Here is a 15,332-nt window from a genome sequence, read left to right on the forward strand (position 1 = left end):
ATGTCCATCCCTATTCAGCAATGCATATAAGCCTTTGATTAAGTTCCATAGAAGTTAATAATGTGTTTGAGTACTTTGAGTAGTTGTGGACTGATGAATCAGGGCTTCTGTTCAAGTGCTGTATTTTGGTCCCAACTGGGGCAGTATGATATGAGGAGAGAGGCAGTCTTTCAAAGGTTAGGGAATGAAGGAATGGAGAGATGTTTGTTTGGCTGATTGTGGGATATTGTAGTTTATGGTAGGATTTCAATTATATCTGGTGAAAAAAATTTCCATTGAAATGGGTTTTTTAAGGAAAATGGCGCTTTTTTTTTTTGACAATGGACAGTTTTGTGGAAAACATGCAATTTGTCAAAGAAAAATCAGGGTTTTGACACATATTCACATCAGAGGTTCAATATCTCATGCATGCATATGACATTAGTAAAAAGCAACAGAGGGTCCTGTGGCACCTTTGAGACTAACAGAAGTATTGGGAGCATAAGCTTTCGTGGGTAAGAACCTCACTTCTTCAGATGCAAGATACTGGAGGTAGCCATTTAAACATATTGCCGTTTTCCTAACTTTTAAAACATGAGCTCTACAAATCAAGATCAAGCTATGTGTGCATTAGAAAACCAGCATCTTCACATCTTTCTCCACCCAAAAGACCAGATTCTGAGGGTTACTGTGTGGTTGCAATTTCATTAATGTCAGTCATTGACACTCAATGCCTTTCAGGTCAAGCTCCACGTTTAGAAAGTGATACATATTGTGGGCTAATTTTTCAGTGAGTGTGTCTCAAGGAAAATAAATCCTGTTGTTATAATGGCTATGTAGTTTACAGAGGTATTTTTATGATGGATCTCTTATTAGTAATCACTCTCCATTTTCTACTATCAAAATGCACACTAAGATGAAACAATTGCTTTCAGAATTCTAACAAATGGTGTGTGTACATAAGTATGCCTCTTTAAAACTGCAGTCAGAAGTGGTAAATAATGGCCAATTTTTCTGCCTTTATAATGCAAATTAATGGAAGGTAGATTTGCTGTGGATAATTAGATTGATTTTAGTTTTACCACTTTAAATATCTAGACAGTTTTTTGAAATGATTGCAGTAATCACATGAAAGATATGAAAAGCTGGTATAGACAGATACTATTTCAGGCTGGACAAAACAGCTTAAATAGGCACATTTTTTATCATGAATTATATTTTACATAAAATTCATTTTCAACTATAAAAACAGTTATGTTTTGTATCTATTGTTTTTCTTTTGAAAGAATCTCCATATCAAATTCTTCTCTGCCTTCGGTTGCTTTCACAATGTGCGTTTTCATGTGACGCACATAAAGGCACGCACTTAACCTGCGGGGGGCTAACAAAAATTATTTAAAAAAGCAGTAATTTGTATAGCAATATAATTTTGTTCAATAGAACAAAATAGAATTACTGCAAAATCCTACATGATGTGTGTGTGTGTATATATATATTATATATATAAAATAAAATTATTGGGACTATATAATTTAACAAATTAATTGTTGTGTATATATATCTATATATACAAAAATTAATTTGTTAAATTTTATAGTCCCAATAATTCATTACACAGTAGCTGACAGTTACCACATCAGGACACAAAAGTGTCATCAGTTGTGTGGTAATACATACAACTCTTGTGATATAGCTATCACAACCGAATTGTATGTGTATATCTGTGTGTGTATGTATCTCACACACACACACACAGATATATCTATCACAAGAGTTGTATGTGTGTATTACCACACAACTGATGACACTTGTGTGTTTTGATGTGGTAACTGCCAGCTACTGTGTAAAACCTTATGGTTTAGTGTGTGTTGTTTCCAGTCATGAATTATTGAGACTATAAAATTTAACAAATTAATTTTTGGATATTAGCAAAGCAGAACACAAATCAAAATTGCTTTTTCTTTTTTTCTACTAAGGAAGTGGCATAGCAAGAACCAATCTAATACTTGTGCAGAACGGCATCTATTTTTAGCAAAGCCGTGTTCACTAAATATAATGTGGGCATCCTGAATGGAATATGTGAACTATTGAAATGTAACTCCTCCATGTTAGGAACTGAAGGTCATGCCACATGTCACTACTAAGGTAATTTACTCTAACTTTGGGATAAGATCTTGATTTTGACCTATGATGTCACTGTCATGAGTTATTAAAGATCTCCACACAAACATGATATTTGTATGTTTTCTAAAATAGAAAATATTGACAAAGATAAAATCAATTAGCAGAACTCTCATATATTTTTTTAAATAAATCTTATTTTCACTGGGACAGACTGTGCCCCTGAGAGAGGACCCTCTGAGCAGAGGCACGGGATTGATATTGGATGTTTTCAGTCTACAGTGTGGGAAAAGTCTCCTGTATGCTTTGCCTTTGTTTCCTCTTTCCCCATAGACGTTGCAGAAGATACAGTAGAATAGGACTTGAGAGCTTCGCTCTGGTCTAATGTGGGCTCAACCTTTTACCTCATATCTATCTATCTGTCTGTCTGTTTACCTAGATTTTTAACACCTAGTCTGTCAATGTAGCAGCTAGGGAACAACATGAGCACCTTCCTTCTGTCAGAAGCAACAGAGGGTCCTGTGGCACCTTTAAGACTAACAGAAGTATTGGGAGCATAAGCTTTCGTGGGTAAGAACCTCACTTCTGTCAGGACTCCTTTCTTCTTTCCATTAGTTACAGTGGGAACATTAGCATGGACAACGTTGCCATGGCCACTAGAGGTTTAACCACTGTGTTGTCTTGTCCTGACTTGTTCCAGGCAGGGTCAAACAAGGCAATATTTAAAACGCTGTTAATACTTCTCTAAACTAGAGCGCCCACTGGTTCTACCACAAGTGAAGCTGCACCAAAAGTGGCAATAGTGGGAATATTTTAGGGAAATGAGGCTACATGAGCAAGGCACAAAGAAATCCCTGCTGCCAGATTGCAGTCTCTGCAGCTCATGGCAGATGTTTCTAGGACGTTAGCAGGAGTACCGTATCGGTATTCAGAGGAAATTGGTTAGTTATTTTATTTAATTTACTTTGCAAAGATCTTTAGTGTTTTTTCACCCATCAATTAATTGATTTCTTAAAGGACTGTTATATGTATTCCCACCAATTCAAAACACAAATGCATGAGATGTAAATCTGGTGTACTGCCAGCTGATGGACTCTTCCTTAAAGCCATCGGATAGTGTTCATGTCACTATCTCTGGCTAAAGATTGCTTTCTCACAGCAAGAAGAGTTAGTGAGTGAGATAAAAGTTCTTATGGCTGACCCAACTTGTACCATATGCCACCTTGAGTAAGTAGTTTTGCAAGACCCTCTAACATTTTTTCCTAAGGTGGTGATGCCATGCCATATATACCGGTCTATAATTGCCTTCTTCCCCAGGCATGACTCGCCAAGAGAAGCCAGGACTTCACTGAGGTAAAGAAGGAATTGAGAATGGTCAGAGGAGCAAAGCTTTTATAACCATGATGTGGAACATTCTGACCCAGTCAGTCAGCGTATGTACATGCCTGTTTATTGCTTGTGGTGGTTCTGGCACTCCCTTAGCATAACTCATAGCTCCTACAACAGGGATCGAAAAAGGCAGCATATTTTGAAAACTTCAGCCACCAGTAGATAACATTCCTTGGTGTTCTATTATTTGTATGGTGTAATGCCCAAAGGACCTAATCAACCCCTCTGTGCTATGCACTATACAGACACACACAAAGATACTGCTCTGAAGAGCTTGCAATCTAATTACTTGTTTTATTGATGTATGAGAACAGATCAGATCTGTTTTATGTTGTGTCATCTCTGCAATGCACCTATACCTTTTCATAGGAAGACCTTCTGGTGTGAGATTATGAAAAGTTTCACCACAAAATAATTCTACAGAGGAAGGCTGATGCTACACTAATAGGCCAAGATTTTCAAATTGACTAGTGATTTTGGGGGTCCACCTGGAGACACTTCAAAGGGGTCTGATTTGCAGAAGGTGCTGAACATCAGTTCTTGAAAATCAGTCCCCCATTAAAGTGTCTCAAGTTGGACAATCAAAAACTGAAGCACCTAAAATCACTAGTTAATTTAGAAAATCTTAGCCATAGTCAATACTTTTACTGTATTTATTAATTATGTTGACTATACATATTGACAATTCGGACTAGGGCTATATTTCCTCTATACTAATTAATGGCTTTATAGTAGCTGGCTGATGCAGAATTATTGCTTGTACTTGTACTGTTACTAATAACTTAATAAATTTTAGTAGTAATGAATTACTACTATTAACTATGACTGTTATTTCCAATATCTAAAAGCAAACAAGCTACAATTAATTCATGCTTTAGAAACTGAATATTACTTGTGATACAGATCACATTATTTTTGTTCTCCAACTCTCTTTGTCTCCTTATTATTTCCCATCTAATTGCAACAGAAAAACCACTATGCAAAAGAGTATTAATCCTAAAAGATCCTACTAAAAAGGTAAATTAAAGTCAGCATTTCATCACCGAGTAAACACAATGCTACTGGTCAAAAACAGATAGAAAGGCACCAGAGTATGTATGCAACATGAAAACAGAAATATAAAGATGCTCAGTAATCTGATAAGTTTGCTAAAAAAGTGTCTAATCAAAGAAAAAGGAACCGGATGATAAAAACAGGGATATTTCTCCCAGATTTTCTTAGTCTTATTTCTAACTCCAAGATTTGATTGTTGCAGGGCAACTCCTTTGCAGTGCCAGGCACAGCGTTTTCCCCTCTGCTGGGGGTGGGGTGGGGTGGGATGGGAAGGGAGAAGGGCTGGAGTAAATCAGTCCCATGCTGGAGAGTTTTTATTCCTCACATAGGATTTCCATATTTACAAGGTGGGCCTCAGGATAGGCCCAAGGAGTACTTTTCAGCCAAACAGAAATAAATTCATAATACAAAGAAGGGAATACTTTTCCCTGCCCCCTCTATGGGAGGTTGTCTCAATATGCTGCCTTCTGGATATCAGTCCTTCCCCTTTAGGGAGGAGAGCAGCCTTCCATTCAGGAGAAGCCTTCCCCCGCAACTTATCTCCCATCTCTCCCCCCACTCTCTCACAAGAAAGGGGTGGGGGTGTTAAAGGTCACAGGCAGCCCTTAATTGGACTCTGGTGTCCCTAGTTGACCTGATGTAACCTCTTTTCAGCTCCTGAAGAAAAGGGTCTTTACCATTCTAAAGGCTGATATACCTGTCAGCGACAACTCTCTTACAGTTGTCCTGGTTGACTTGTCACCCAAGGGAAAAACATTGAGGTTAAAAAGAAAAAGCTCTTCCTTTGTTTTCTTTCTGGTGATTAGTTGTCACTATTTGACTGCTCCACATGTCTTTTATTATGTTTTCCCCTTTCAGTCATTCATTTTAATCTTGGGTTATTTTTTGTCCTTTTTAAATGTTTCCTATACACTCATTTATTTTCTGTTCACCTTCTATGCTTATTTTTTTTCTTCTGTATGGTTACTGTATTTCTTTCCCCTGTTTTCTACTCCATTATTTTCTCCTTTGTCTTCCTCCCCATTTGTCTTTTCCCCTCACTCCATTCTCTCTGCTGGCTGGCCTCCATTGAAAACACTGCAATATTTTTTTCACAATATTTTTGCCAGCAAGACTCTATCCCTGACACAGAGGAAAACTAAGTGCTGCTTTGGAGGTAGTCAGGGAGCTGGCACAACACCAGTGAACATAATCCATCCCTGGCAGGAGGCAGACTAGATGGCCTAAACAGATTTCCCTACATCTAACTTCTATGATTCGATGGAAACAGTAAGGGAAATGGACAGGATCCAAAACACCCGACAGTGGCATGAATATCCAGCTCATTTGTAGAGGACTTTGTGGTCTCTAGGGACATCCAGGTCTGAAACAAAGGCTTCATTTTCTCTTACTAATGTTTATTTTGCATTTCATCTTGCATATGGAATAATAATAAAGCATCCCCTTTGATTTCTTTAACTAAATGCTTCACTTTTATTAAATGGATGAGAAGAGCATCTGTGCTCAGAATGCCAAAGGGCAAATCCAGCCCCCTCGTCTGCTGTGATGGAGATCTGTGTGAGATTTCTTTACAGAGATTTCTCTGGAGAGGAACTGGTGGATCCTGGACATATATCTTTTCTGCAGCACTGAGACTAGCTATGCAACACAGATAGATTAGGGTATGGATGCACTAGAGGTGGGCCAGGGCCAGAGGTTAAGGTAAGGCCCCCAGAGTTTATTTTCTCCTGGACTGGAGTAGCTCCACAGCCACTCCATTCCCTTAGGGATGTCTCATTCCCATTCCCTGTGTAGCTGCCCAATATCCAACCACATTCCTTGAGCCAGGCATCGCCTCAAGATCTCAGACCTGATGTAATGACCCAAGAGTAAGAAACACTTTTCACCTTGAGCTCAGTATATCTAGTCAGAAGTTTATGCGGACTTCAGCTTAGCATCCATGTGCCTATGTGTTAAAACTTAACCCATTAGTTTCTGAAGTCCAATATTGTGTAACACAGAAGCACAAAACAAAAAAACAAAACACATAGAGACTTGCTTGATATCTATAAGAATTTATGAAAAGCAAAAGCAAGGTATCTGCTTAATATATTCTTTCATTACGGGATACTGTATGCAATATGGAGGAGGTCAGACTAGATCATCACAATGGTCCCTGCTGGTCTTAAAGTCTCTGAGAAACCTGGAGTGATGCCAAACTCATTTATAAACATGGAAACTGGATAAAGTGGAAAATTATGGAGACAATTACTATTAATTGCATTGGCACAATAGTTGTTTTATTGCCTCAATTTATCAGCCACCTAACATGAAATCCATAGATAACTTGTTTTATTTTTACTTTTTTTTTTAAATTACATATCTATGAGAACTTGGGACTAGCCACCTGGTTAGAAAAAAGTCACTTAAATTAAAAGAGAAACAATTCCCCAGATTTAAGCATAATGTGTGCCATTTAAGTACATACCTTAAGGTCCCAGTCTTGAGCATTTTATTTGCATGTCTTTATGTCTCTTCATCAGCCTGCTCACATTTTCCAAATTGGTACTAGTGAGCTACATTTCTGTCTGCACTGAAACAGGATATGAAATCCCCTCTACCTCATAGCACTAGAGGCAAAGAACTGCCAGGCCACAGTTCTAAATAAATATTATGCTAGGGCTTGAGTCTTTTATTGTGATTTAAGTAGGCTTTTTACTGAGAAGTTGGCAGCGTTAGGCCTTCACTGCAGGGTGTTGGTGTGCAGTTCGGTACTACTTGACAATTCGTATGTGTGTGGCTTTTGGCTGCTGTACCAGCCTTTCTAGAATTTAAAAAATAAAGTCCCATTGGCCTGGTTCTTCGCCTTTTAATCTCTGCACAGATTTTATTCTTGCATTTTACTCTGAGTTTTTTGTTCTTTAAGAACAAGAGGGAGGGTTGCCTGATGTATTTGTCAAGGGAGTAAGGGGGTGTACTCCCTTAGGTGGACTACCTTCATCACAGGGACAGCACTTGAGGGTCAGGGGAAAAACAGCCTTCTTGGACATTACCTGTCCTCCCATAAAGGTAGGCAGGAAGTAGTGGGGTAGGGGTGGGGAAAAGATGGAGCCTTGACTCTTCCCTGCCAACACTGTGATCAGTGCAGACGAAGAAGTAATGCGAGCCTGATAAAGGGCAGACAGTTTACCCCCTGCCCAAAGCAAGGGGAGAAGCAGAGACCAAATTGTGACTGTCAGAGTCATAATTTCCTCTTTGGTCTGCTCCTGGGGCAGCACAGTTATGAGTTGCCCCTTACTCAAGGCGGTGTGTAAAGTGGCAACATAACGCTAAGTAACTAAAATGGGTCTAGACTTTGAGAATCAGAAGATATGGATCAGCCATTGGATAAAACATAACCCTGGGACCAATCAGAAAAAATTTTCAACACAGGGTCATCTTTAGAAAATAAAAGGGAGGGTATTGATTCTTGACTGATTAGGTACTGATTTGTGAAATGCCTAATGGTGAGCAGAAGCTACAAAGTGGTCTCAAAATTGCATGCCAGATTAAATATAATACTGTATTGTATTTAGCTACTAATAATGCAAACCACAGAAAAATAAAGCAAGGAAAAAGGATTAAAATACATTCCCTGGGATGTTACCTGGGAAATTACAGTTAGAATATTTACAGGAAGGAAATGTCTTCCTACAAATAAATCAATACAACTGCAACTATGCACACGTAACTCATTAACAGCAATGGGAGTCTTATCCCATTGATTGCAGAGACTGCCTTTTTGTTCAGTGCTTAGTTCAGGGCCTTGCCCTGGCCCATTATTAGGGCTCCTAGGCACTACAGTAATACAAATAATAAGGGATTCACAGATGAAGATGGGTAAACTTGTTTTCAGTTCCTCAGGCCCCAGCCCCCTCATCAACACACACACACACACTCCATGCTCTAGACCTCCCAAAACTCCTGATCTATTATTTTTCCTGTCCACCCCCAACACAGCCAGGGTCTCACCATCTCCCTAATCTTCTTGATACCATGACCCTAACTAGACCTCCCTCCACTTAATTGATTCCCTCATGCTATCAGTCATCTTCACGACACCTGCTAGCATTTCCAGCTGCTTTCCTTACAGACTTCATCTCAGATTTATGCTCTGGCTAAACTCTCATGCTTCAGATGGTTCTTCACCATATAGCTGGGTCAAGAACTAAGAGTGGTAAAGCAGGTATAGGGGGGAACACAGGTCCAATATCAATGAGGGTATCTGCAAGACTCAGGGATTCAAACAAGACAAGCATTAATGCAGTATTTGGGATACATTTAGTTGTTCTTCTGTTGCTTTCAGTCTTGGTAACTGCACTAAAGAAAAAAAATTGGGGAGCAAGCAATGCCAAAGTATTACATGCTATAGTTACACATACATTCAAAGCAGGGCTTGGTCTACATTACAGAGTTAGGTTGACATAAAGCAGCTAATTATGTCAGTGTCTACACTAGAATGATGCTTCCACCAAAATAAGTGGCCTGCTACACTGACATAATAACTTCAACTTATGTCGGTGTAATTTGGGCTACGAAATGTTTGTGTTACTTACTTTGGCTGTTGGCTGTCATTCTTGTCAGTTTCAAGACTGCTATTGTCTGGATCCACAGTGGCAGCTCACAGCCAGAGTTGTGAAATTGACAAGAATGTCAATTTCACTGCTGGTAGGCTCCCTCCCTGGAGCTGGGGCCAGTGGGTGGCTCCAACTGTGAGCCCTGCAGGGCTGTCAGTGTCCCATAATGCCCCACTTCAGTCGGTACACGTGCTCCTGGTGAGGACACACACCACTGGCAGAAGGAGGGTAATGTGGACACCAAGAGCTGATTGAATTACAGCGGTGGCTGTAGGTCGACCTAAATTAAGCTGACCTAATTTTATAGTGTAGACAAGCCCACGAGACTGTGGAGCTTTACTCAATATTATTCTGAATGAAAATGAAATTGTAAGTGAATGTGAGGGATGGAAAACGTTAAATATGATGAACACTTCAGTGTTACTACTAAAGATAGCTGCCTGACTTATTGCTGGAGCTCTGCTATTGACTAAGAGATATGTGACTTTCAACTACATTAGAAAAGCCATTTCATAGGATAATAGGGCAAAAAAAGCATAAAACATATACTGTTTTAAGCATCATATCTTACCGCTGGTCATCTTTTCAAACTATGTTGACAATACTTTGCAAAAGCAAACATCAACTTAAGTCAACCCATCTGTAACAAGGTTGCTAGCCCTGGGGGCTGGAGAGCCTGGGCCTAAGCCAGTCTGCCACCTTTGAACTGAGAGTTCCTAAAGGACCCTGAAGAGGGGGAAACAGAGGCAGGATGCTACAGAGTGACCTCTGGCTATGATGGGGTGCTTGGCAGGCAGCTTCCCCCTGTTACGCTATCCTTTGGGTGCAGATTGCTAAGGTCAACTACAAAAGAATAGCACAAGAATGTTGGGACAAAATCAGAAAGGCTAAGGCACACAATGAGTTACGCCTAGCCAGGGACATAAAAGGCAATAAGTAAAGGTCCTGTAAATACATTAGGAGCAAGAGAAAGATGAAACAACGTATATATCCTCTACTTAGTGGGGAAGGACAGCTACTAACGGACGTCAAGAAGGTTGAGGTGTTTAATGCCTATTTTGCTTCAATATTCACTAAAAAAGGTTCGTTACGCTCACATACTTAATACAATTAATATTAACAAAAAGGGGAAAGAAATGCAAGTCAAAACAGGGAAAGGAGAGGTTAAAGAATATTTAGATAAGTTTAGATGTATTCAAGTCAGCAGGGCCTGATGAAATTCACCCTAGGGCACATAAGGAACTAGCTGACGCAATATCAGAAATGTTAGTGATTATTCTGGAGAACTTGTGGAATATGGGTGAGGTCCGAGATGACTGGAGAAGGGCAAACATAGTGCCTTTCTTTAACAAGGGAAACAAAGAGGATCCAGGGAATTATAGACCAGTCATCCTAACTTTGATACCTGCAAAGATATTATTAGATAATCAATTTGTATGCCCCTGGAGGATAATAGGGTGATAAATAATAGCTAACATGACTGTGTCAAGAACAAAACATACCTAACTAACCTAATTTCCTTTTTTGACAGGGTTACTGGTCTAGTGGATGGGGGGAAGCAGTAGAGGTGATATCTTGATTTTTTTTTTTTTAAGGCTTTTGACACACTCCCACGTGACATTCTCATAAGCAAAATAGGGAAATGTGGTCCAGATGAAATTACTATCAGATGGATGCAAACTTGGTTGAAAAACAGTACTCAGAGAGTAGTTATCAAGTGTTCACTGTCAAACTGGGGGGGATGTATCTAGTGGGGTCCCACAGGGTCTCATAGATCTGGAACTAGTCCATATTTTTATTAATGACTTGAATAATGGAATGGAGAGTATGCTTATAAAATAGCCAGGTGACATCAAGCTGGGAAGGGTTGCTTTGGAGGACATGATTAGAATTTAGGACAACCTTGACAACTTGAACAACAAGGAGTCCGGTGGGACCTTAAAGACTAACAGATTTATTTGGGCATAAGTTTTCATGGGTAAAAAAACCTCACAAGGACCCCTTGTTGTTTTTGTGGATACAGATTTACATGGCTACCCCCTGATACTTGACAACATGGATAATTGGTCTGAAATCAACAAAATGAAATTAAATAATGACAAGTTTAAAGTACTTCACTTAGAAAGAAGAAAAAACAAATGCACAACTACAAAATGGAAACTAACTGGATAGGTCGAGGTGCTGCTGAATAAGATCTAGAGATGGTAGTGGCTCACAAATAGAATGAGTCCACAATACGATGCAGTTGCAAAAATGGCTAATATTCTGGGGTATATTAATCGGAATGTTTTATGTAAGACAAGGGAGGTCATTGTCCCCTCTACTCAGCACTGGTGAGGCCTCAGCTGGAGTACTGTGTCCAGTTCGGGAGCCACAATTTAGGAATGATGTAGACCAGGAGTTCTGAAACTGGGGGTCTGGACCCCTCGGGGGTCACAAGGTTATTACATGAGGGGTCCCGAGCTGTCAGCCTCCACCACAAACCCCACTTTGCCTCCAGCATTTATAATGGTGTTAAATATATAAAAAAGTGCTTTTAATTTATAAGGGGGGTGGGGTTTGCATAAGAGGCTAACTATGTGAAAGGGGTTACCAGTACAAAAGTTTGAGAACCACTGATGTAGACAAACTGGAGAGAGTCGAGAGGACAGCAACAAAATGATAAAAAGTTTAGAAAACCTGACCTATGAGGAAAGGTTAAAAAACAGGGTATATTTAGTCTTGAGAAAAGAAGACTGAAGGGCCACTTGATAAGGCTTCTGATGTGTAAAGGGATATTATAAAGAGGCTGGTGATCAATTGTTCTCCATGTTCACTGAAGATAGAACAAGAAAGAATCTGTTTAATTTGCAGCAAGGGAGATTTAGGTTAGATATTAGGAAAAACTTTCTAACTATAAGGATAATTAAGCACTGGAACAGGTTTCCAACGGAGGTTTTTAAGAACAGGTTAAAGAGCTCTGTGTGACTCGAAAGCTTGTCTCTCTTACTAACAGAAGCTGGTCCAATAAGAGATATTATCTCACCCACCTCGTCTCTCTTAAACACTGATCCGGGATAGTCTAGCTCAGGGATCTCAAATTCAAATCACCACGAGGGCCACATGAGGACTAGTACATTGCCCGAGGGTCACATCACTAAAACCTTTTCATACAATGATACAAAAGTATAGTCAAAAATGAAAAAAATGAAGAGTAATATAGTATGCTATTAAAAGTCAATGTATTAACCTCTTAAAAACTGTAATGCGAAAAGTCAGTGCTAATTTTGACAGTCACTTCATTTTTGGCCACTTAGCTGGCAGCATTTTGCATCAACCAGAGCATCAATATTAGTTTTGATATCCTGAGACGAAACCAATCTCAGTGTTGCTTTCAAATGTTCATCAGTGAGCCTTGACCTTAACACAGATTTGTTAATCTTCATGGAAGAGAAAAACTGTTCATATATATATGTACTTCCAAACATTGCCATTACCCTTACGGAAGCAGAGAATAACATGGGAAATCTTTCTTGTGAAAGAAACCGGTAGAATGCTGGAATTCCAACATCTGCATACTTCTGCTTCAAAATGGTATCACACTGAAGCTCCACTAACTCCATCTGAATTTCCTCTGCAACATTGTCAGTTTCCTCAGCAAATGGTGTGGAAAAAGGTTGAAAATGTGGTTCAAGTGCCTTGAAATCTTTAAACCGCACATCAAACTGTTTGTGTAAGTTAGAAATGATATCTGCATATTCTTTCAAGGATTTGGGTTCAACTTTTCCTAAGGAATTCAGAGTCAAGAAATGGACCAAATTGCCAGCAGTCAGCTGTTTCCCCCACAAAGTAAGCTTGACTTTGAATGACTTAACACTGTCATACATCTGTGTTATCACCTGTTTTCTACCCTGAAGCTTCAAGTTCAGTGCATTCAGGTGATCAGTTACATCTGTTAGAAAAGCAAGGTTGCAGATAAAAGTGGAATCAGCAAGCTGTCGAACCTCCTTGTTTTTCATTTTCATGAAGGAATCAATCTCCTCTCTAAGTGCAAAAAAATGCTTCAAAATATTTCCACAACTCAGCCATCTAACTTCAGTGTGATACAGAAGTTTCCCATATTCGTTGTCCATACTTGCTAGAAAAGAAGTGAACTGTCTGTGATTCAGCCCTTGTGCACATATAAAATTAATGGTTTTAACAACTACATCCATAACTTCCTTCATTTGTAGACTTTTACTACACAGGGCTTCTTGGTGCAAAATACAGTGTATACTGGAGAAGTTAATTCCTGGTATATTGAGGCTGTTCAGTTTGGTCTTCAATAATCCAACCACATCAACATTTTCAGAGCACATTGATGGTGCTCCATCTGTAGCCAAAGATACGAGTTTATTCCATGGCAGCACAGCTTTTTCAATGCACTCTTCCAGTCCTTGAAATATGTCATGTCCTGTTGTGGTACCCTTCAGTGGCATTAAGTCTAGCAATTCTTCAGTTATATTGCAATCCACACCTCTAATGAACACTGCACACTGTGCAGTATCTGATACATCTGTACTCTCATCAAGAGCAATTGAAAATGCTTCGAAGTCTTTTGCCATTTGAATCAATTGTTTTTGCACATTATCTGCTAAATCCGTTATCCTGCAGGCAACTGTATTGGCAGACAAGCTTATGCCTTCAAAAACTTTCTTCCTATCAGGACATAAAATTTCGCTTCACAAGACATTCTTTTACGAATAGGCCTTCTATAAAAGGTTGCGATGATTTAGCTATCATTTCACTTATCACAAAACTTGCTCTTACCGAATCTTCGCTAGACTTGTTAATTTCTTTTCAGAGATTTCTTTGCTTGGCAAATGCTGCTTTAAATTGCCGAACTTTTTCCTCTCGGATTTTTCCGGTGAATGCATCATATTTTTCATGGTGCATCGTGTCGTAGTGCCAACGCATGTTATACTCCTTGAGAACAGCTATCATTTGCTGACAAATAAGGCATTGAATTTTATCTTTTACCTATGTGAAAAAATATAAATTCTCCCATTTGTCTTGGAAAACTCTCTTTTCTTCCATGAGTGTTCTTTTTTTCGATGAAGTCATTTCCGAGGGGTTTTAATAAAATATAAACACTCAGTAATTCACCTCACTCAAAGGACAAAACATGCACTTACTAGCAGAATTACTTCTGTTAAAGCCCCCCCACTCTGCCCCCGGCCCCGCCCCCACTCCACCCCTTCCATGAGGCCCCACCCGTGCCCCGCCTCTTCCCACCCCTTCCCCGCCCCCATTCCAACCCCTTCCCCAAAATCCCCGCCCCAACTCTGCCCCCTCCCTTCCCCTATTCCAACCTCTTCCCCAAATCCCCGCCCTGGTCCTGCCTCTTCTCCGCCTCCTCCCCTGAGCGCACCACATCCCCACTATTCCCTCCTGCCTCCTGGAAAGCCCTAAGTGCCACCAAACAGCTGTTTGGCAGCGGGAAGCTCTGGGAGGTAGGCGGAGGAGTGGGGACACGATGTGCTGGGGGGTAGGAGAGCTTGGCGGGCCGCAGGAAATAAATCGGGGGAGGGAAGGGGAGCTTGGCAGGCAGCAGAAAATAACTCCGCGGGCCACGTGTTTGAGACCCTTGGTCTAGCTATACTTGGTCCTGCCTCACTGTATGGAGATGGACTAGATGACCTGTCGAGGTCCCTTCTGGCCCTCTATGATTCTGTGTGTATATGGTATGTAGTTAAATGGAATTATCTAAATCCCACTAAACAAACCTTCATTATACAAAGGTTAGTATGTTTCGTGAGGATGTCTGGAAGTTCTGACTTGTCCTAAATGGCACAAGAGCTCAGATCCTGCAGAGCTCCTGATTGTCTAATCTAGCATATTATAGGATGACTATCAGTCCTGAAGAGTTTAGGAGCTCTGCAGAACTGGACTGCACAGAGTTCTAGTCCTGAATGGTTTGTAGGCTCCACATTAATAGAGTTACATCCAGTGGAGCTCAGATCAACGTGATGAAGAACGGCACTCCATCTGTTAATGGGGGAAAGAGCTTGTTTTCCTGTCCTTCTTTGTGGCTGGAAGGAGCACAGGTTCCCCCATTTCTCACACCTTCCGACTGGCTAGTGAAGTGAGGACATTTCAGATGGGGGAATCATGAAGTAGGAAGATCAGCAGGACATGCAGGCTGGCGGGAAGATTCTTTGGCTCCTAGCCTTCCTG

The sequence above is a fragment of the Chrysemys picta genome, chromosome 5, assembly GCF_011386835.1.
Source record: "Chrysemys picta bellii isolate R12L10 chromosome 5, ASM1138683v2, whole genome shotgun sequence".
Taxonomy (NCBI): Eukaryota; Metazoa; Chordata; order Testudines; family Emydidae; genus Chrysemys; species Chrysemys picta.